General features: G+C 36.0%; 1 protein-coding gene across 21 annotated transcripts in view; it reads left to right on the forward strand.

The window, feature by feature from the left end:
- LOC105233065 (voltage-dependent calcium channel type A subunit alpha-1) overlaps nucleotides 1-21,549 on the forward strand; it is a 183,804-nt gene that overhangs the window by 49,509 nt on the left and 112,746 nt on the right. The window contains exon 2 of one of the 21 annotated variants that reach the window (XM_049454301.1): nucleotides 1,341-2,931. The exons of 19 other annotated variants lie outside the window; for them this stretch is intronic. The gene's annotated coding sequence lies outside the window, so the exon portion shown is untranslated. The remainder of the gene's footprint in view (nucleotides 1-1,340; nucleotides 2,932-21,549) is intronic. One more of the 21 variants, XM_049454302.1, reaches the window with a different exon arrangement.

The following is a 21,549-nucleotide window of genomic DNA, read 5'->3' on the forward strand; positions in this document are numbered from 1 at the left end:
TTTCTATCTATCTATCATTCTATCACTTGAGTATAAAATTGTCTATAAAATACGCTTTAGTTAAAGTAAATCGGTTAAATAATTCGCTCGTAATTAATTTTGACGGCCGCATAAAAAAGTTGGTTTCGAGGAAAGGAGCCGCAAAATTTTGGTACCTATACAGTCGCTACATGAAGTGCAGTGGTTCTAGGGCCTATTTCTTCGAAAATATTCGGATTAAACCACTGAAAATTCGGGATTATATTTTTGAATTGTTTTTCAATTGATTAGACCGAAAAAAATATTTTTCATTCTTCTTTTAATTCTAGAGGCATCTCCCCCTTAAATATTGTTATATTCAATACAATGACGATTTTTTTGCTTCATGCTTTGCAGTGAAGTATATATTTAAAAGTTGCGCATTCGCAACGTTGTACCAAAGAACAATGGCCACTGATGATGGTGATTTAGGCTTTTTCTACTGAAATTGTTTGGCACAAATACATATATTCACGTGGGAGAATGAGTCTAAAATATTTATATACTTGCTTGGGTGATTCTTAATTTAAACCGAAACTAAAGAAATGTCAACTAATATTGGGCGCACAAAAATAAAATAATGAGGATAATTTAAAGAAGAAGAAGCAAATAGAGCGCAGAGAAATCAACACCACATAAAATGTGTGAGAGACTTTAGTGCACGACTGGAAGTGGTAAATCGAAAGGAAGTAAAACTGAACGAAGGATTGCGCACGTGCTGGCATAGAAACTCTTATTCACACACTCGATTACTAGTGCATGCGTGCACGAAGTAAACATGTGGTGAAGGTTGAAGAGAATGCCGATAACAGCGCTGGAATGTTATGGTGAATAAAGCCCACGAACACATAACGAATGTGCGTGTGTATGAATCCTTGCTGTGATAAATGAAAATAATGTAATGTGTTGGGCTTAGTGTGCGTGAGCATTAAACTGAAGATATAAATAAAGACGAATTGCGTGATGACGAAGACAATGCGAATGCGTTGTCGTTGTTTATGGCAGCGCTGCCGACTGTGCAGCTTCGCAGCCCAACAATGACAGCGCAGCGACACAGCTGGGCACGGTTTCGGCGGGGGTTTGGTTTCGTGTACACACACATACATTCATTCACACATTTTTTGAAGATTTTAAAGGGACGAATACAGACTTTGCATGTTTGAAAAATTCGTGCGTTGCCAAAAGTCGATGATGTGCAAATGAGGAAATATATTTCTCACAAAAAGTTCCGGAAGTTAGTCAGCGCGCGGAGCACAGACACGTGTTTCAGAAAATAAAAACTACTTCAAAGTTTAATAATACTTGTTTTTATTATTTCTAAGGGAAGGATTTAATGTGGTGAAATACAGAGATATAAAACAAAACAAAAACAAACCGAATTAATTGAAAATAGCTTACAGCAAATAGAAAAAAGTTACAAACTAAATTTTTTACAGTAAAATAAGTACATAGAAATAAAAAAGTTAAATACAAGTAATTGTTTATAAAATAATCAAATCAAAGCCAGGCGTATCACGCACACCACTGCCTCCCCAATAAAAAAAAAATTAAATTAAAATAAAAATTGCGTGAAAATTAAGAAAAAAAATGAATCTCCAATATCTCTACATACTCCAATGTATGCAGGTGTGAGTGTGTGTGCGTGTGTTTATGTTTGCAAATCGCCAAAATCGTCGCAATTCTCATCTGTAAAATTCAACCTCAACTCATCATAATCAGCCAACAACACCTGTAAATATTCAACAACAAACAAACGTAGTCCATTTGAGGCCGACTATATACTACCTAAAAAGCAAAAACATATACAAATAAATATCGAAAAGTTCGGCGTGTATACCGAAAATTTAATTGCAATTGAAGTTTACTAATGAATGGAAAAAATAAAGCAACTTTCAGCCGCGTTAAATTATAAGAAGTGCAACATTGCAAATGTGTGTAAATAAAAATTTTCTAATTAATCTGTGATTTCTGTGATTTATTTTCTCTCGCATTGAATTTGCAAATAACCAGAAAATTAGTGATTTCGCAACTTATGCTAAATACAAAGATTAAACAAATCAGCGGGTGAAAGTCAAAAGTCAAAGTAGGCTTCAACTTGGGTTATCGCTGACAGTGGTGACATATAGTGGCATTGAATTATATTAATCTAGTGAAATAGTAAATTAATCAAAAGTAAAAACTAAACTAACCTGATATAAATACTAATAATAATACAACATAATAAATGCTTAAGCAATAAGTTACTGTAAATAAATGCAACAAGGTAGAAACTCCGTATACTCATCGAACCAAAGGATTCATCTTAACTTAATAATAACCAATGCAACGGCGATAAGAAACTACACTTAAGCAAAAAATAATCATTAACGCACGGGAAATATAACTGCTAGTCAACAACAGCAACAAATTAACTGAAGCTAATTAGTGTAAATCGTCCATTACGTAGCTTGTGTATATAACAACTGCACACGCCTACCGCCTACTACGTATATAAGCATTTACATCGCTGACTGCTGCATCAAAACTGCAGTACATACATACAAACGTAAACATTTGCGCGCTTGGCGGCGTTTAGTTAAATTTGTCATTTTTGTATGGCTTGAGATTCGCCACTAACAAAAATACCACACAAATACATATACTTATTTATTGCTTCGTTAATTTTGCAAAATAGAGTTTCCTTCGCCGTAAACGTCTGCTTCGAATTTTCTGTTCTTTTCACTTCGTATTTATCTTCTTCTTCGATCAACGCGTTAAACTGTTCGTGTCATCAGTGTTAAATGTCAAATAGTCGATTGCTTGCCACGTAAATGACGTGTCAATCCGGAGAAATGAGTGTAGTCGTGCATCTGGTGTAGCACAACTATGGCCAAGCGGTCTTCTATAAACCATCAGAATTTGGATACATTGACGGTAGGTGCACAGCTCCTCGCATAAGAATGTACCTTTTTGCTATGTAAATAAATTCTTTTTATAAAAGCTTTTGTCATGAAACCTTTACTGCGTGGTCTCACCCGAAACACGATTGCGTAAAAAACTCTTTAGAATTACTAGAAATGTTTTTAGTTTTTTCATTATTGCCCTTGTAAATTGACGAGGCGATCACAAATTTATTGAGACGGCTAGTGTCAGTTTCGGCTAAGTCTCCTAATTTGCATTCGATTGGATTTTAAACCTTACAGCCTATTGAACAATGTCCAGTAAGAACTCCTACTACCGCGGTAACATAAACTTTGCTAAGGGCAAGTGGTTCAGTAGATTTTCTACACAGAGGTTGGTCGTCAAACAAAGCCTACTACTCGCACGCGAGATTTGTAACTTGCTCATCGACTATTAAGTTTTCACGCTCTAGGAAACTAAACGAGCCTTATATTGAAGCAGCTTGGTTCAAATATTCAGGGAAGCAATTGCAGAATGAGAGAATAGAAGTGTGTTCTTTTTAAAAAAAAAATAACCAACTCCGTAGCCTTAGAGCGACCAGCGCAGCAATGCATATGCCGGCAGTATTTATGGGTGCTGTGTGTAGAATGGCATTAAATGCTTTTGTTGGTGAGAGTTCCCACCTCTTCCCTACATCTCCTCTACAACAACAAAAGGCAACCAACGCTTTTTTTACGCTATCCTCAATATTTTGCCTCTATCATTGTCATTTCACCTTATAAGCAATTTAAAGGCATGATGCTCCAAAAAGGGGAGAGGGACGTCTGGATTTTATACCTCTTAATAAATAAAACCATTTCAATTTTACTTGGATTGACGGCTTAACCATTTCTATACGTAGGATACTATGTTGAGGTTCTTTTGGGTTAGCTTGTAGGTGGTAGATAGAAAGTTTCCTTTAACCAAAAGAACAACGACATAAGTGCAGACGGTCATTCGTGTCTCGAGTTCTATGAGTAGGTCGCTGACCACCAAAATTCAAAGCAGTGGGGGAAAAAGGGTGGGTGCCCTGTGAATCTTTGGATGCATTTGCCCTACTTCGCTAACCAAATGCTATGATTTCAAATGAGCAAAATGGTTTCATATGAAGTTGACAGCTTTAATTATTTATATATAATCTTTGCTTTTCTTTAACTGTTAACGGTAAATCAGAGTAGCACTAAGGGAATTCATAATGTTATAATAATTTTTATAATATTTCCTATAGCAGTCGCTGCTGATGTTTAACCCTTTCGAAATCGTTGAGTAACAATTATTGTATGCGGATACCGTAATTTAGGTGCCATTTGCCAAATGACTGTTGCTTCCGGCTTTGGTTTGGTTCAACAACAGGAATACATCTCGCTCAGATGACTGTCAATAGAATTTCAGACCATTTTCCGTCTATTATCACATCAAAAACTCAAAACTTATAGTTTATAATGAGCACTGAAGAGAATATTAAATTCGGTGGGATGTTTGGGTGATTCATTGGGTATTTGGCCATTGAATTATACTTATTAATATATTATATCATTTTTTCGGCAAAATCAATTTTTTTTATTCAAAATAGTCTACTTCTGCTTCAATAGAGCTTTTTGCACGGTTCAAAACATGTCGAACGAGTGTTTCAGAGCGTTGACCGGTATGGCCGCCAGTATGCCGGTGCAAGCCTTTTGAATGGTCTCTACGTCTGCATAACGATTTCCTTTCATGGCCCAATGCATTTTTCCGTAAAGGAAAAAGTCGCACGGTGCCTTATCAGGTGAATACGGGGAGTGGTTAATAGTTAAAATGTGATTTTTGGTCAAATAATCGTCCTTCGAATGTTGGATTTTGAGCAATTTTTGGTCGTCAGTCAATTTGTGCGGAAAAAACCGTGATGTTCAATTCCATTTCCATGAATTTCAATGATGATTTCAGCTGATTTTTGATGAATTCCACAGTTCAATGGAATTTCCGATGATCACGGATTTTGATTGGCCCACATGTTGATCGCCACGACCACTTTGAAAACGTTGAAACTACTCGTGCTCTCTGTTACGGGATAGGCAATCATCGCCATAAACTTGTTTCAATTGAAACGTGTCGGTAAAAGTTTTACCAATTTTAAAACAAAATGTAATGTTGGCTCTTTGTTAGAAGCTCATTTTCGCACCGATAACACATACATACTAACACTTAAAACGCAATCACTTCACTTTCAATCGATAAAATGTCATGACATTCTCTCTGGATAATCGATAAAGAAAGCAGATTGGTGATCTTGGTTATCTATAAATTGAAGAGCTAACAGATAATCACACTTTTTAAAAATTTTAAAACGAAATTACTGCTTACAAAAATGTGAATCCACTGGAACTTCCTAACAGCAAGTAAGCAAAAATTTTAAGAAATTTATTAGTTAGTTTTTTTTTAATTAAGGAATCCTTTTATTTTTTAATGAAGGAATAAAATAACAAATTCTCCATTTTCATTGCTGACAGTAGTTATTAAAAATCCAATTTAAATTATTTTAACTTTGGGCAGGCACAGACTACAATATTTATGGCTGTAAGGGATTTTTAAATACTATGAAAACATATTTTTGCGCAGTAAAGAGGAGCAAAAGGCTAACATTTTTACTCAGAAACTATATTCTTATAAATCTACTGTTGATCGAAATATTTCCCACGGCCCCTTATTTTTATTTTTACTGTTTCCATGTTATAGCTGAACTCTTCCAATTTTTTAAGAATAAATTTTTCACTTTCCTAAGAACTTGTACAAAATAAAATATTTATGCCCGGTATCACAGTCAATTCTTAAATTCTATAAAATTTTATTATGAAATATGGCAACGTTATGGGCAACATATGTTTTACAATGTCATCCGTAAAAATATGTTTGAAATATTTGCGAGGAAAGTTATATCGAAAATGGATAAAAGCAACAAAAGAACCCCGAATTTCACCGCTAGCGGGTCGGAGCACTTATTGGAACTGGTGGTAATCCCAATCCGATTCCATATTTTTTCACAAAAAATAATTTTTTATTTTTTATTTTTTTTTTATAAATAACTGAAAATTCAAAAGCAAAATCAGCTGTTACTTAAGCATTGCTAAGTCTCCCATTTTCAGTACTTAAGCATAACTTAAGTATGGACAGTGAAACCCGACAGTAAAGAGTTTGAAATTATATATAAAATATTTTATTTACCCGTGTTTCATTTTCCAATAATATTTTCCCCAAATAGACGCAGTAATATCCACTGCTACAACAACTGGACAATAGACGTGACACTGCCCACCTTTAGGTGAAATCCTATATTACCCGAATTTCTCGACCAATTAAAATAAAATTTTGTGCATTATCCTGATGATCTTTTTATAACACTGTGAAAATTGACAATGAAACAATAATATCTTTAAATATATATTTTCACAATTTTAAATGCCTTTGATTCTTTCACTTTACAGTGTATAAATCAATCAGCATTGAAGGACTCGGAATAAAATCTTTCCAAATAGCACATTTAAAGTGTGTCATATTTTTCTTCTTCTTTACTGGCGTTAACACCGCTTTCGCGTTTTAGCCAGTATAGTTAAGAACAGCGCGACAGTCGTTTCTTCTTTTTGCAAATGTGGCGCAAATTGGTGATTCCAAGCGAAGCCATATCCTTCTCCACTTTATCTTTCCAACGGAGTGGAGGTCTTCCTCTTCCTCTGCCTTCCCCGGAGGGTACGGGGTTGAACAATTTCAGAGCCTAGCCAGCGAGCCGCTGTCGTTTAATTCACTAACCTATGTTAAAGCCGTCATATATCTCATACAGCTCTTTGTTCCTTCGAACGCGATATTCGCTGTGGTCAATGCGCAAAGGACCTTAAATCTTCCGCATAATCTTTCTCTCGAAAACTCGTAACATCGTCTCATGAGATGTTGTCATCGTCCATACCTCTTCACCATACACCAGGGCGGGAGTAATGAGTGTCTTATAGCGTTTGGTCTTTGTTCGTCGAGAGAGTACTTTTCTTCTCAATTACATACTCTGTTCTAAGTAGCACCTCTTGGCAAAGGTGATTCTGCGTTGGATTTCAAGCCTGACGTTGTTATTGCTGTTAATGCTGGTTCCAAGATAGACGAAATTATCTACAACATGACTGTCAACAGTGACGTGAGAGCCTAGTCAAGAGTTCTATGACTGTTTGTTTGATGACAGGATATATTTCGTCTTGTCCTCGTTCTCTAGAGAAATTAGAACTAACTGCGCGGGTGTTAAGGCCAATGATTTCAATATCATCGGCATACGCCAGCAGCTGTACACTCTTATAGAAGATTGTACTTTCTCTATTTAGTTCTGCAGCTCGAAATATTTTCTCCAAGGATAGATTGAAGAAGTCGCACGACAGAGAGTCGCCTTGTCTGAAACCTCATTTGTTATCGAACGGCTCGGAGATTTCCTTCCCGATCTTTTGGTTTTTCTCAGATTACACAGCCGTATTAGTTTTGTGGAGATACCAAATTCAGACATCGCGGCTTAAAGGCAGCTCCAGCTTTGAAATCGACGAACAGATGGTATGTGTCGATCCTTTTTCACGGGTCTTTTCAAGGTTTGGCGCATGGCAAATATCTGGTCAGTTGTTGGTTTTTGAGGTCTAAAGCCACACTGATAAGGTCCAATCAATTTGTTGACTGTGGACTTTAATATTTCACACAAAATTTACACAAATTTATTTATTATATTATAAGTTAAAACAAATCGAAAATATAGCGTTGATAATTGTAATTACGTAAACTCTTTTTTGTATAGTATGTAATCCAACAACAATTTAATTAAACAAGTATAAAAACGTGTCATTTTATTGCTTCATGATGTGTTATGACAAGTTGTGAGTACGCTAAATCTATTTCTTCAACGCTGAGAAGTGGTGAAATAAAGATGAAAATCATGGTATATGCGCCAAATGGTTCAGTTAGTTCAAAATCGGATCAACATGTTTTTAACAGTAAGCTTAGACGCAGCTTCTATAAGCCAATATGCATATTAAATGTAAATTCAGTAAAGAGTAAAGAAATACAAAAGAACATGTCCATTCAGGAGTTTCACTAAAAATGTGATACCAAGCATATTCATGCGACTAGTGAGGTACTTTGAAGTACATCCATACATATGTCATTAAAAGTATCTTTGTCACCAAACAAAGATGTCGGATTTCAATAAAAGTTGTGTAATATTGAAATGTTATAAAGACTGTACTTTCCTTCAAGAGTCCGATTGAAAGTAAACATAGCTGAAACTGCTAAGTTAATATTCATTCAATTCTTGAAATCAGATATAAAATTTATATTCTAACCTATGTTTGCATTAATTGATTCACTTAATAAAGTGAGTACGAAATAAACAAAAGAGCTGCTCTTGCTTCTTTTCTGTCCTGTAGAAAGGTGTGAGAGGATTAGGGATTTCAATTACTTACACAGCTACTGAAAGCTAATTGTTTTAAGTACTCTGGTAATTATATGGTTAGGTGTACAAATTCGCAAAACGACAGATGCGGGCATACTTTAATATGTATGTAGGTACTTTCATCTCTATTTACTTAAAGCATATTCAAATAAGTACCTTGTGTTCCTCTACAGGGTATTACTATGCTCATATGTATGTATGCATGTGTTTAGTTGTAAATAAGAGTATACTCTCTCAAGAGAATACTCCTCTAACAAATTAAAATGACTGCATATGGTGAAAAAATATAGTATATGTTTACTACATATAAATAATATATATCTTAAACAGGGCAAATAAGTTTGCTATGGCGCTTGCAACACACAGAAGGAAACGTTGAGATCCTATAAATAAATAAACGATATACATATAACATATATATGTATGTATATGTGTATATATGACGAGCAGAGTTGATTTAGCCGAGCACGTCTGTTCCTTCATCAAACTTATAACTCAAGCTTTGAGATATCTAGCTGACACTTGTGAGTAACCATTTCTCTTCAAGATGTTGCTCATTTCTTGTAACAACCGATATCGGCCCACTATAAGCTTACATCGATTAAAAGTTAGTCTTTGTGTAGAAAACTTTTTTTTTCACGAAATTTTGCATGGTTTATTCTTCAAGACAACGCTACACAATTCTTGTATGTCGTTTGTATCATTTTATGGTTAGAAACTTCTAGCAAAATGTATTCCATTGGATACAAACCGCTGACCAGTTACGTTATTGAATTTAGTTATATATATGTATATATACTATACATTTGTATAGTGGTTATAATAAACGTAACGGTGAAGGATATTATAACTTCGATGCACTTCTTCAAGTTGACGTTTTGAGAGAAATAAAACGTATGCTCATGGTGTGATTCTGATTTCTTTACACTACTCAAAATTTGACTAAGAACCCATTGATATATGTATGTAAATAAAATCAAGTACGAACAGCGCTCTTGCTGAGCACAAAAAGCGTTGGATGAAAAGTTGGTAATAAGTATTTGAAATGTTTGATACAAACATATAAATATGTACTATTCTATAAACGTATGTTTATATTATTGACCGGAATAATGTATATATCTATTCAAATTCAAATATATATACATATATGTATATATATTTTCTATTATTTATAGCGGCAGTAGCGACGCGGTGTCGCCTCTTGTAGGTTCAGCAAAGAAAATCTACACAAAAATATTCAACACTTGCTGCTTGACATATACTGTTATATGAATTAATACATATTCTTACATATGCATATTTACATATACATATATTCATATTAATATACATATATTCACTCTACACACACTCGCATGTTCGATTCGGAGTCTGCAAGTCTGTAAAAATCACACCATTAGCGATGGTACCAGTCAGCAACAGCAGTGGACCAAACAAGTGCCTCACTTGATTTGTAGGGCAAAACTCCAGCTTGCTTAAAATCAAATCCAGTACTGAAGTTGGTAAAATCGAAATATATGTATTGTTTCTGTACACGCATTTTTAAATGCTTCTTGGCCTTCCAAGCAGAGTAGCGTATGAAGCAGTCGCTGCGTCAGAAGTAATAAATGAGCCGCACTCTAAGTGTATTAGCAAGTGTCGGCGACAAGCGCCGCATCATAGGCGCCACATCATCTTTTGTTATTGTAGTTGCTGCTGTAAGTGGGTTATAGGAGCGCCTCAGCCGCATCAATGGTTTCAATGCCGAAATTATGTATACTGTTGGAATGACAACATAGGCTTATGAGTGTTGTTGTGATTTTTATTGTTTTCGAAAAATTTGGTTTTTGTTAGAGTTGACGCACGCTTAGGGAGGCAATAAGAGCAGTAACAAGCGCAAATACAATTTGCACGCTAGCAAAGCGTAATTTCATGCCGAGTTGCATAGTTTTTGGCGTATGTGCATGCTCTTGTTACTGGTAGGCCATATTTAACGGCTGAATAATGCCACCATACTCAGTCGTGTTGTGCGTTTTGTGTGCATTGTGCAAAAAATCTGGAAATCTCATGTGTGCAATATCAGATGATTTACTTCTTTATCGCGTAATTGTAATATATAATGTTGTTGATGATGCAGAAATGAGTGAATAAGGCAAGGAATCAAAAAAGTACATTTTTACAAAAGCGTGAATATATTTTGTAAAATATTTGTGCCATTACGCTATAATGCGGGTACATATGGGTGTACTTGTAGGCATACAAATTGTGTATGCTCTTATGAAAAATTCTATTCGACGACTTTCATTGTATTCGGATCTATAGAACAAAACCTCAATAAAATAGAACAACATCAAAAAAAAAGTTGAAATATTTATCACGCTCAGCAGTTAATTTTTGAACACAATTCTAACTTAAATAAAATGTAACTTATGGAATATATTGTATTTGCTTTAAGGAAAATATGAAAATATGTATAACTTTCCAAATCTTTCGACAACATTTACGCCATATGTCAATCACGAAAAGTAACTTTTTCTATTTTTATTTTTGTGTAATTGGATAGTTTGCAATTTATTTGCACTCCAGCAGTGTAGAGACGATTCAAAACCAAATGTTTGACAGAAGCTCACAATGCTAATTTATGATATACGATGCCAGTTTTTGGTCATATGCAATGTCCTTTATATTGGAACAAAAAAGTACCAGAAAATTGTAATTGAATTCCCCGGGTAAATGATATTTAAAAAAATATATTTTCCTAAGCTAAAATATCGAACAAAGAATTTGTCTCAAATTGTCTGTGCGGGATCATTGCGAATGTTAGAAAGGGTTTACAAAGACGGTCGAGAGTTCGTTAAACATATATCTCGTTCTGGACGACCTTCGACTTCATCAGTTGAAGAGGAAAATATTAAAAAAGTGACGGTTATAGTGCTGGAAAAGCGTCAGGCAAATGTTGGAGATATGGCAAAAGAGCCGCACATCTCTCGCGAGTCCGTTCGAATGATTTTGGTGGATATTTGGGGTATGAAACGCTACATCTGATACATCTGAAATGTTTTCAAAAAGAGCACGTACTATTCACCAGATTTGTACCGTATTAACCAGATTTGGCTCCTTGTAGAATTGCCCCCAAACTGAAATTGCCGCTCCGTGGAACCCGTTTTCAGTCGATCGGAGAGATAAAACAAAATTCGCTGAAGCAGCTGAAGGCCATCAAAAAAAGTGCTTATAAAAAGTGCTTCAGGACTGGAAAAATCGTTGACACACACTAGGCATCAAATGAAAGTATAAATGTAATGTCTACTGGAACCTCAGATCATTCATTTACTTCCTACATGTTCGCTTAAGAATAAATTCATAAAGCATTTTATGTATGTAGATGCACCGCTGTGTAAATAAACAGTTGGAGTTATATTTGCACTTATTATTTATACGTAAAAAATATTTACTCCAACGAGAGTGATTAGTCTTCGTTGGTGAGCCTATGAGTGCGCGTCAATTGAAAGTATAATTTTAGTTTTGGTTCATTTCTTTCAAGGTAAAGCGGAATTTTACTACATATTTAATACATCTGTATTTATTAAGGGAATTTCTGTTATGGTAAAAATGTTTTTGTTCTGCTCTTAGTAACAAATATAAAAAAAATTCAAGAGAAGGATCTTAATTGTAGAAGATGAGAAGAGGAATGAAACGTATCAAAAAATATATGAAACATATTCCATTTCGATCAGAGAGGCAAGAAGAAAGATTTTTGAATACTCCAAGAGAAGGAAGACATGCAAGACTCAATACAGCGGAGGTTCAAAGTCCGAAATTTTTATACACGCTGAGCGACTTGTACGAAAAAAAGGTCCTGAAAACCCTCAAATTTTATCGCGGGAGTTCATCGAAAGTTTTGGTTTGACAGCTTCCATTAGTACAATGCAAAGGAAACTACGAACATCTGGTTTTAAAAACTATGTAGCAAAAAATGACCCATGTTTTCCATTTCGAGTAGGAAAAAAGGACTAGAGTTTGCAAAACAATATCCAAATGTGCCAACCACATTTTGAGATAAAGTAATTTGGTCCGATGAATTCAAATTCGAGCTAAGGAGTTAAAAAACATGTAAGGGAGTGTGGCGTAAACCTTCTGATCGCTTAAAGCCACATTGCATACAATCATCAGTGAAGCATGGAGGATGTTCTCTCATTGTTTGGGGCGGGTTTTTAAAATTTGGTATAGGTAGTGTAATTAAAATCGATACAAAGTAAACTTGGGGTTGTTTATCTTCCAATAAGATAACGACCTCCAACACTCTTCTTGCCAGACTACTCGCTTTTTTGAAGAAGGCTTAAAGAAAACCTGGCCTGGCCAGCTCAGTCACCGGATTTAAATCCAATTAAGCATTTGTGGTTAATTTTTGATTCCAAAATACCAAAAGCACCCGTACAAACTTTGAATAATTTTTCTTAGAGACGAAGCGTCAACTTGACATTATTCCAATTAAAATTTTAGAAAATTTGGTTCGAGGCATGCCAAAACGTCTTCGTGCAGTAATTCAGAATAAAGAAGGCAATATTAATCACTAAATTTACTTTTAAGCCAAACGTTTTGTATTCTTTCAAAAATTATACTTTCATTTGACCACTTTTGTTTAATAATCTTTTTTTAAGTGTAATAAAATGTTTTCTTTCTATTCCGGGAAAAAAATATATTAATTTATAATTTTTTACTTAAATACCTATGTAAATGTAATATTAATGTATGAATTATTAGTTGTTTATTTTAATAAAACTGCATTGAAATAATGTCTCTGAGATTTATACTTTCATTTGATACCTACATAGTGTATCTGTTAAATTTGGTGGGTTACATATTTTTCGTTTTATTTCAGGGTACCTTTTTGACACAATTTAGTTCTCAATGGGGTTTTATACCCTATAATTTTTGCGATTTCGTTTAGTACTACCGCCTGATAGTGTGAAATATGACTTTGTATTTGAATTAAGCAATAATTAAGCAGTGAAGCAATTCATCTTTAGAATACTAAAAAAGTTACGTTTTTAGAATATCTCAAATTTACTCATACAATATATCGTATATAATTATATATGGTCATTTATTTTTTTTTGTTTGACCTTCATTTCACAAAGCCCAGAACTGTTTTTAGATGCGGAGATTTTATTTAGAGTCTATTGCTGCACAAAACCCCATTTCAACTGGTAAGGAAATTCTATTGGTTCTGTGCAATCATATTTCCAAAAAGGTAATAATTCCGGGGCCACAATAACAAAGAAAGGCTTCACGGGAGCCGGTACCAAAATTGGTAATGACACTTCCCAGCATTAGGAGAAATTCACATAGGTCTAGACCTTGGTCTGAACCTCATATACCTAATATAATAGTTTTCGATCCCCTGGTAGTTCATTTAATTAAATTTAAGTCACATACAAGATTCATTCCAAAGTAAACAGGACTCTTAAAAAAACAGAACAAATGGGTTTTTCAACAAAATCAATTTATTTTATTCAAAATAGTCTCCTTCTGATTCAGTAGAGCTTTTTGCACGGTCCAAAAGCATGTCGGATGAGTTTTTAGCTCGTTGGCCGGTATGGCCGCCATTATGCCGGTGCAAGCCTTTGAATGGCCTCTACGTCTGCAGAACGTTTTCCTTTCATCGGCAAATGCATTTTTCCGAAAAGGAAGAAGTCGCACGGTGCCATATCAGGTGAATACGGGGAGTGGTTAATGGTTAAAATGTGATTTTTGGTCAAATAATCGTCCTTCGAATGTTGGATTCTGAGCAATTTTTGGTCGTCAGTCAATTTGTGCGGAGCAAACCGTGCTCACACCTTTCGTAAGCCCAAATGTTCGGTCAAAATGTGATAAATCGATGTTTTGGAGATGTTCAATTCCATTTCCATGAATTTCAATATTGATTTCGGCTGATTTTTGATGAATTCATGTACAGTTTTGATGGAATTTCCGGTGATCACGGATTTTGATTGGCCAACATGTTGATCGTCATTTACGTCCTCACGACCACTTGGAAAACCACTTGTGCACTCTACTACGGGATAGGCAGTCATCGCCATAAACTTTTTTCATCAATTGAAACGTTTCGGTAAAAGTTTTACCAATTTTACAACACAATTTAATGTTGACTCTTTGTTCGAAGTTCACTTTCGCGCCGATAACACAAACAAACCGACACTTAATACGCAATAACTTCACTTCCAATCTATGAAATATCATGAAACTCTCACTGTACAATTTATAAAAATAGCAAATTCGAAAGCACTAGTCGACATATTGATGGCTCCACCAGGGGGTGCTATATTCAAACAGTCCTGTTTACTTTGGAACGCACCTCATTTGAGTTAGTTAGGTTGATTTTATTATAAATATCACACGGGTGAAATTATAGAATAGAACTAAGTGAATCTATGATCTATTGTATAAGTTTATAAGATACCAAACATGATTGTAATCTTTTCACAATTCCGCCGAATAATGAATACTGAATTTTCCGCACATTGTTTAAGGAAAAGCTTTGCAATCATCTGATGTTATGGTGAATAACTTGATGTTTGCAAATTGCGAGAATACAAAATGTTCAGTTACACCCGAACTTAGCTTTTCCTTACTCCCCTTTCCTATAAATTTGTTATATGAAAATATCTTTAAATTTAGGATATTGGGATTGAGCTATGTTTCAGATAAATATGTTACACTATATTAATATTATTATAATTATGTTAAGTTTGCCACAATGTTTGTAACACCCAAAAGAAAACGGCGGATACCCTTTAAGATATTTATAAAAATGATCTGGGTGTCGAGTTGAGTCCATTTCGCCACGCCTATCCGTTTGTCTGTATATACGCTAACTAGTCCCTGTTTTAGAGAAATTGATTTGAAAATTTTGACTCGTCCTTTTTCACCTAAGAAGCTGCTCATTTGTCGGAACCACTATAGCATATAACTGCCACACAATCTGATTGATCAACATCAAGTTCATCAACATCAAATAACTTGATCGACCTTCGTGTATTAAGGATTTGGTGCAGCCGAAATTTACGTTTTTTTCTTGTTTTTTGTAACTTGGTGAAAAAGAACAACAATATTCCTAAACAATTATTTCTGGGCAAACTAGCGAGCAAATTTTATTGTTAGTCAAATAATGTTTATGCAGTATCGTTTCAAATATAAAAAAAAAATATTGTTTTTGCTGATCGTAACATGAAGTTGATCGAGACAGATGACTTTTTAAATATAATACATATATAAAAATTATTTGTTGGCCATCTTTAGAAGATGCTGTAAGATAGTATTTTGCAGCAGCCTCCGAATATAGCTTCGACATCGGTTTAATATGGATCTATGTTGCAGACCTGATAGACTTGTTACTACGCGGACGCAGTTAAATCCTACTTGGCTTAGGAGCCTTATGTGAGATAACATTTCAATGAAATTTCCAGTACATTGTGACCTATATTACACATACCTACATACACATTTTCAGAGGTGTAATGCATGTTTTTGTTCCCATCTAGTATGCAATAAATAGATAAATAAATATCAAAACCACAAAAGGCAATAAAAAAGACAGCTACTAACGAAGTGCATTGCACCTTGCTTGTACCTCTTTACATACAAGTGTACATGTGTACATATCTGTCCAGCCGCCAGAAATATGCACTTGCTTACATGTACATATGTATACGTATAAGTTGAGGGTAAGTGCACCAACGTCAAGCACTAGGACAGACGGTTTAGTACTTTCGAGTCTTTTTACCTTCCACCGGATATATTTGTGTACGGCTAACTATAATATTGAAATGTATGGAAACACATATATATGTATACATATGTATATAGGCATAGACTTTGCCGAGTACATACATATATGATATGGAAAGTACGAGAATGGATTAAATTGTGAATGTATATTAAGATAATTAAAAATATTTCCCAAGTAATGCTTGATGAATTGGAAATACTTTTACTACAACGATAGGGAAATAGGTACTTACAAAGTATAAATAATTTCTTAACAAGCGAACGAACCATGACTTGTGCAACGGTTTTTAGTTTTAGATATCGTCTGATTCCCATGGAAAATGACTATTTTAATATGTAAATGAAATTCTCAAAGCTTTTGGTTTGCTAGTTTAGAACTAATTTTTAATATGTATATACAGAATCTTTCCAGTTTTGAAAAAAAATAATGATTTTAACATTTGAATCTGGTTTTGTTTATATTGTTTTTCTTGTTGCAGTGTCTCTCAGGATTTTTATTTTAAATGTATCTCACATAGATCAAACTGTTCCTGATAATACTTTCGTGAATATATACTTGAAATTATTTATTTTGGTATCAGATCTGCTTTCATCATAAACTCACTGCACTGTGCAACACTCGGCTGATTATTTGATTAAACCATTCATTCAGAGCTAAATATATCTCCGTTTTTCGAAGATACTCTTCGAAATCGATAAACATTCAATATATTATTTTTATTAAAGCAAATCTCAACCGCAATGGCGGATATCATTGTATTTGTGACTGAACTCAAAAGAGTTTTTGAAGTAAAAACTAAAATAGCTAAAGTAACAATTTAATTTGTGTTAGACAAACATTGGTAAAAAAAACTTTAATTTTTGTTAATATGACTAATTTCAATAATTCAGATGTGATTAACCGAATCGAAGGAGGTTTCCTATTTGCACTCTTCTATCTCTTCTATCCTTTCTGAAGTTGACCGCGTTCCAGGGACTGACTCATTTCAGTTTAAATGCGTTAGAGTTTATGTTAATTTTGCTCAATTTATTTAACCTTATTCTATATACCTCCTCAATCGGACTTATCTAAATTTATTTATATGTATTTTGATAAATATTGCTATGTCGACGCAAACAAGTCATATTCAATAATGTTTTCAAAGATTTCAATTACCTTGTGCGCGTAAAAAGCTTTCAATGCTCATATCGTACGGATTTTCAATCGGTCATACTTTAATGATGTTTTAAAAAATTGTCCGACTTGGGTTTTAACCAATTTAATTTTATTCCGAATAAATTAGGTAAATATTTAAATTTAGTACGCGTTCATACAACTTCAACGTGTTACATCATTCAGATTTATCCTCTTGTTCTGCCAGATGGCTCGTTTCATCCTGCTTTGCAAATAAATGTTAAAAACATAGCCAATTTACTTGATAATAGTCACTCAAGCTAGTAAGCTTCGGTATGCGGGTAAATTTCCAACAGATAGGGAAATATACCATAACACACCTGATTGAATTTATGAACCACGTGTCTTCTTGCGAACATAAGCCTTCTAATGTTATACGTAGGTTGTCTTTTATATTTCCAGATTAAAATATTAAGCATCGAAATCGCTTTATTGTTGTACAAAATATTACCTACATTTTTTCATGCATTTAATCGAATTATCAAAGAATTTTTGTCATTCTGATGGGGGTTTCACCGAAACATGCATTTGGAACGCATCAACCGCCCCTTCAGGTGTCGAAAAACGTTAACCTTTTAGTAAATTTTTTTTTTGATGGAAAAAAAGAAGTTAAGCCAAAACTTTTCGGTGAATTACTAATCAAATCGATGTTCTAAGTGTTCAAAATGCATCAGCCGATGTGAGGGAGCTCGAATTGTCATTGTGAAGAACGATCCGTCTTCGGTGGTTGGTTTTTCCGAAAGACAATTGAAAAATGCGTGGTTGTATACCACTCAGAATTTATTGGTATGCGTTTCTCATGTGGTATGTTAAGTTTTTCCAAAAAACAGGCAACCATTTACTTGAAAGTGCTTCGTGCGCTAAAAACTTTTGTTAGATTCGGCTTGAAACTCCTATACAGTAGACTGCTGTTTACTTTCGTGTTCATATGCGTAAATCTATTATTCATTACCTGTAACGAAATCATAGACGTGTTTCAAAACACCATTATCGTATTTTTTTTATTTAACTCGAGGAGGATGGAGTCATGTGTAGAAGTTCACGCAAGTGAGGAAAGTTCTCTGATCGCCATTCACTTGGGAGTGGCCAGAAACGATTCTTTTACATATGACTCAAGCAGCTCACGACTTCCGGTCTTTGACCAAGTATCCTCTGGGTAGCCTAAGAACATCCGTTTGAAGGCGAGCTAAAATGAAAAGGCGAAATATCCCCTACTTAGGGTTGTGCGCTGAGTTTGGGACCCGCCACCTAAAAAAAACACCCCCAATGAAAAACCACCAACAGCCTCGGATGACAGACCCCCCTTTTGATGACGACCATGGCAAACGAAATAAGGACTATGAATTGGGGGCATGCACCTGAAATGTGCAATCCCTTAATTAGGAAGGTTCCGCCGCACAGCTGGTTAATGTCCTCGCAAAAATAAAGGCTGACATCACCGTCATCCAAGAAATGCGATGGACGGGACAAGGACAGAGACGTGTAGGTCTTTGTGACATTTACTACAGCGGCCATATAAAGGAGCGCAAGTTTGGTGTTGGATTCGTGGTGGGAGAGAGACTCCGTCGCCGAGTACTATCATTCACTGCGGAGAATGAACGTCTAGCCACAATCCGCATTAAAGCGAGGCTCTTAAACATATCGCTGATTTGCGCTCACGCCCCGACGGAAGAGAAGGACGATGTGACCAAAGACGCCTTTCATGAGTGCTTGGAGCGCACTTATGAGAGATGCCCCCGCCACGATGTCAAAATCGTGCTTGGCGACTTCAACGCCAGGGTGGGCAAAGAAGGTATCTTTGGCACTAATGTCGGTAAATTCAGCCTCCACGAGGAAACATCCCCAAATGGGTTGAGGCTGATCGACTTCGCCGGGGCCCGAAATATGGTTATCTGTAGTACTAGATTCCAGCTTAAGAAGATACATCAAGCTACCTGGCTGTCTCCGGATGGAAAAACCACCAACCAGATCGATCATGTTGTGATAGACGGAAGACACGTCTCCAGTGTTTTAGATGCGCGTGCGCTCCGAGGTCCTAACATCGACTCGGACCACTATATTGTTGCAGCTAAAATTCGCACCCGCCTTTGTGCAGCAAAACACGTCAACAAAAAAACGTCGAGAAGCTGCAATCACAACAGACAGCAGAACGATTTTCTACTCGGCTTGCACTCCTGCTCTCTGAGAGCACTTGTCAACAAATCGGTATAAGGGAATTGTGGGACGGCATTTCAAACTCCTTACGTACAGCTGCAACCGAAACCATTGGTTTTCGGAAAGTACCAAAGAACAGCTGGTACGACGAGGAGTGCCGTCTCTCAGCGGAGAGAAAACCGGCTGCCTACCACGCAACGTTACGATCGACCACAACACGTGCGGGATGGGATAGATACCGAGAGTTGAAAAGGGAAGTGAGGCGCATTTGTAGACAGAAAAAGAAAGAGGCCGAAATGCGAGAGTATGAAGAGCTTAATACGCTGGCCGAAAGGGGTAATGCTCGAAAGTTTTATGAAAAGATGCGGCGACTTAAAGAAGGTTTCAAGACCGGAGCATACTCTTTTAGAACCCCCCAAGGTGATCTAGCTACCGATGCCCAGAACATACTTAAATTATGGAGGGAACACTTCTCCCGCCTGCTGAATGGCAGTGAACGCACAACACTAGGAGAAAGCGAACCCGATACCCCAAGCGATGACGATGGCGCAGACGTTCCATTGCCCGACTAGGAAGAAGTTCAAATAGCAATTGCCCGCCTGAAAAACAACAAAGCGGCAGGGGCCGATGGATTGCCGGCCGAGCTATTCAAACACGGCGGCGAAGAGCTGATAAGGTGCATGCATCAGCTTCTTTGCAAAATATGGTCGGACGAAAGTATGCCCAACGATTGGAATTTAAGTGTGCTATGCCCAATCCATAAAAAAGGAGACCCCACAATCTGCGCCAACTACCGTGGGATTAGCCTCCTCAACATCGCATATAAGGTTCTATCGAGCGTATTGTGTGAAAGATTAAAGCCCACCGTAAACAAACTGATTGGACCTTATCAGTGTGGCTTTAGATCTGGCAAATCAACAACCGACCAGATATTCACCGTGCGCCAAATCTTGGAAAAGACCCGTAAAAGAAGAATCGACACACACCACCTCTTCGTCGATTTCAAAGCTGCTTTCGACAGCACGAAAAGAAGCTGCCTTTATGCCGCGATGTCTGAATTTGGTATCCCCGCAAAACTAATACGGCTGTGTACACTGACATTGAGCAGCACCAAAAGCTCCGTCATGATCGGGAAACACTTCTCCGAGCCGTTCGATACCAAACGAGGTTACAGACAAGGCAACTTCCTGTCGTGCGACTTCTTCAATCTGCTGCTGGAGAAAATTATTCGAGCTGCAGAACTTAATCGAGCAGGTACAATCTTTTATAAGAGTGTACAGCTGCTGGCGTATGCCGATGATATTGATATATCTATAATCTTATGTTCATGCAGTAGTCTAACGTATGCTAGTCTCACTAATGTCTCTAGTTGTCTCAATACCACAGCATCAATATTTCATTTTGGGCCACCTTCACAAAATTCATCTGGGAGTGATCTAGGACCTTGAACGGATAGGGCACACTGGACCTTGAGGGAGTTTTATCGCCAAAAACAGAAAAATGTTTATCGAAATGAAATAATCCACGAATATTTTAAGTATTATAATAGAACGCAATGATTGAAATTTAATGATACTCTTTCAGATGCAATTAATGTCTCTTCACGTGTTCCACAAGGTAGTCATCGTGGCCCGATTCTTTTTAATAGAACACTCAAAAATTATATTATATGCCGACGGCGTAAAGCTTTTTAAATCATATGTGATAAAAATGATTTGGCATTGAATCTAAAAAAAACAAGTAAGGAAGGGCTAAGTTCGGGTGTCACCGAACATTTTATACTCTCGCATGATAAGGTGATAATCGAGATTTCATTATCCGTCATTTACATATTTTTTTTTATTTTGGTTCCTAATGTATATACATACTCGTATTATACAGAGAAGGCATCAGATGGATTTCAAAATAGCGTTATATTGGAAGAAGGCGTGGTTGTGAACCGATTTCGCCCATATTTCGTACATGTCATCAGGGTGTTAAAAAAATATTATTAACCGAATTTCACTGAAATCGGTAGAGTAGTTCCTGAGATATGGTTTTTGGTCCATAAGTGGGCGACGCCACGCCCATT

This window comes from Bactrocera dorsalis, chromosome 4, assembly GCF_023373825.1.
Source record: "Bactrocera dorsalis isolate Fly_Bdor chromosome 4, ASM2337382v1, whole genome shotgun sequence".
Classification (NCBI taxonomy): Eukaryota; Metazoa; Arthropoda; class Insecta; order Diptera; family Tephritidae; genus Bactrocera; species Bactrocera dorsalis.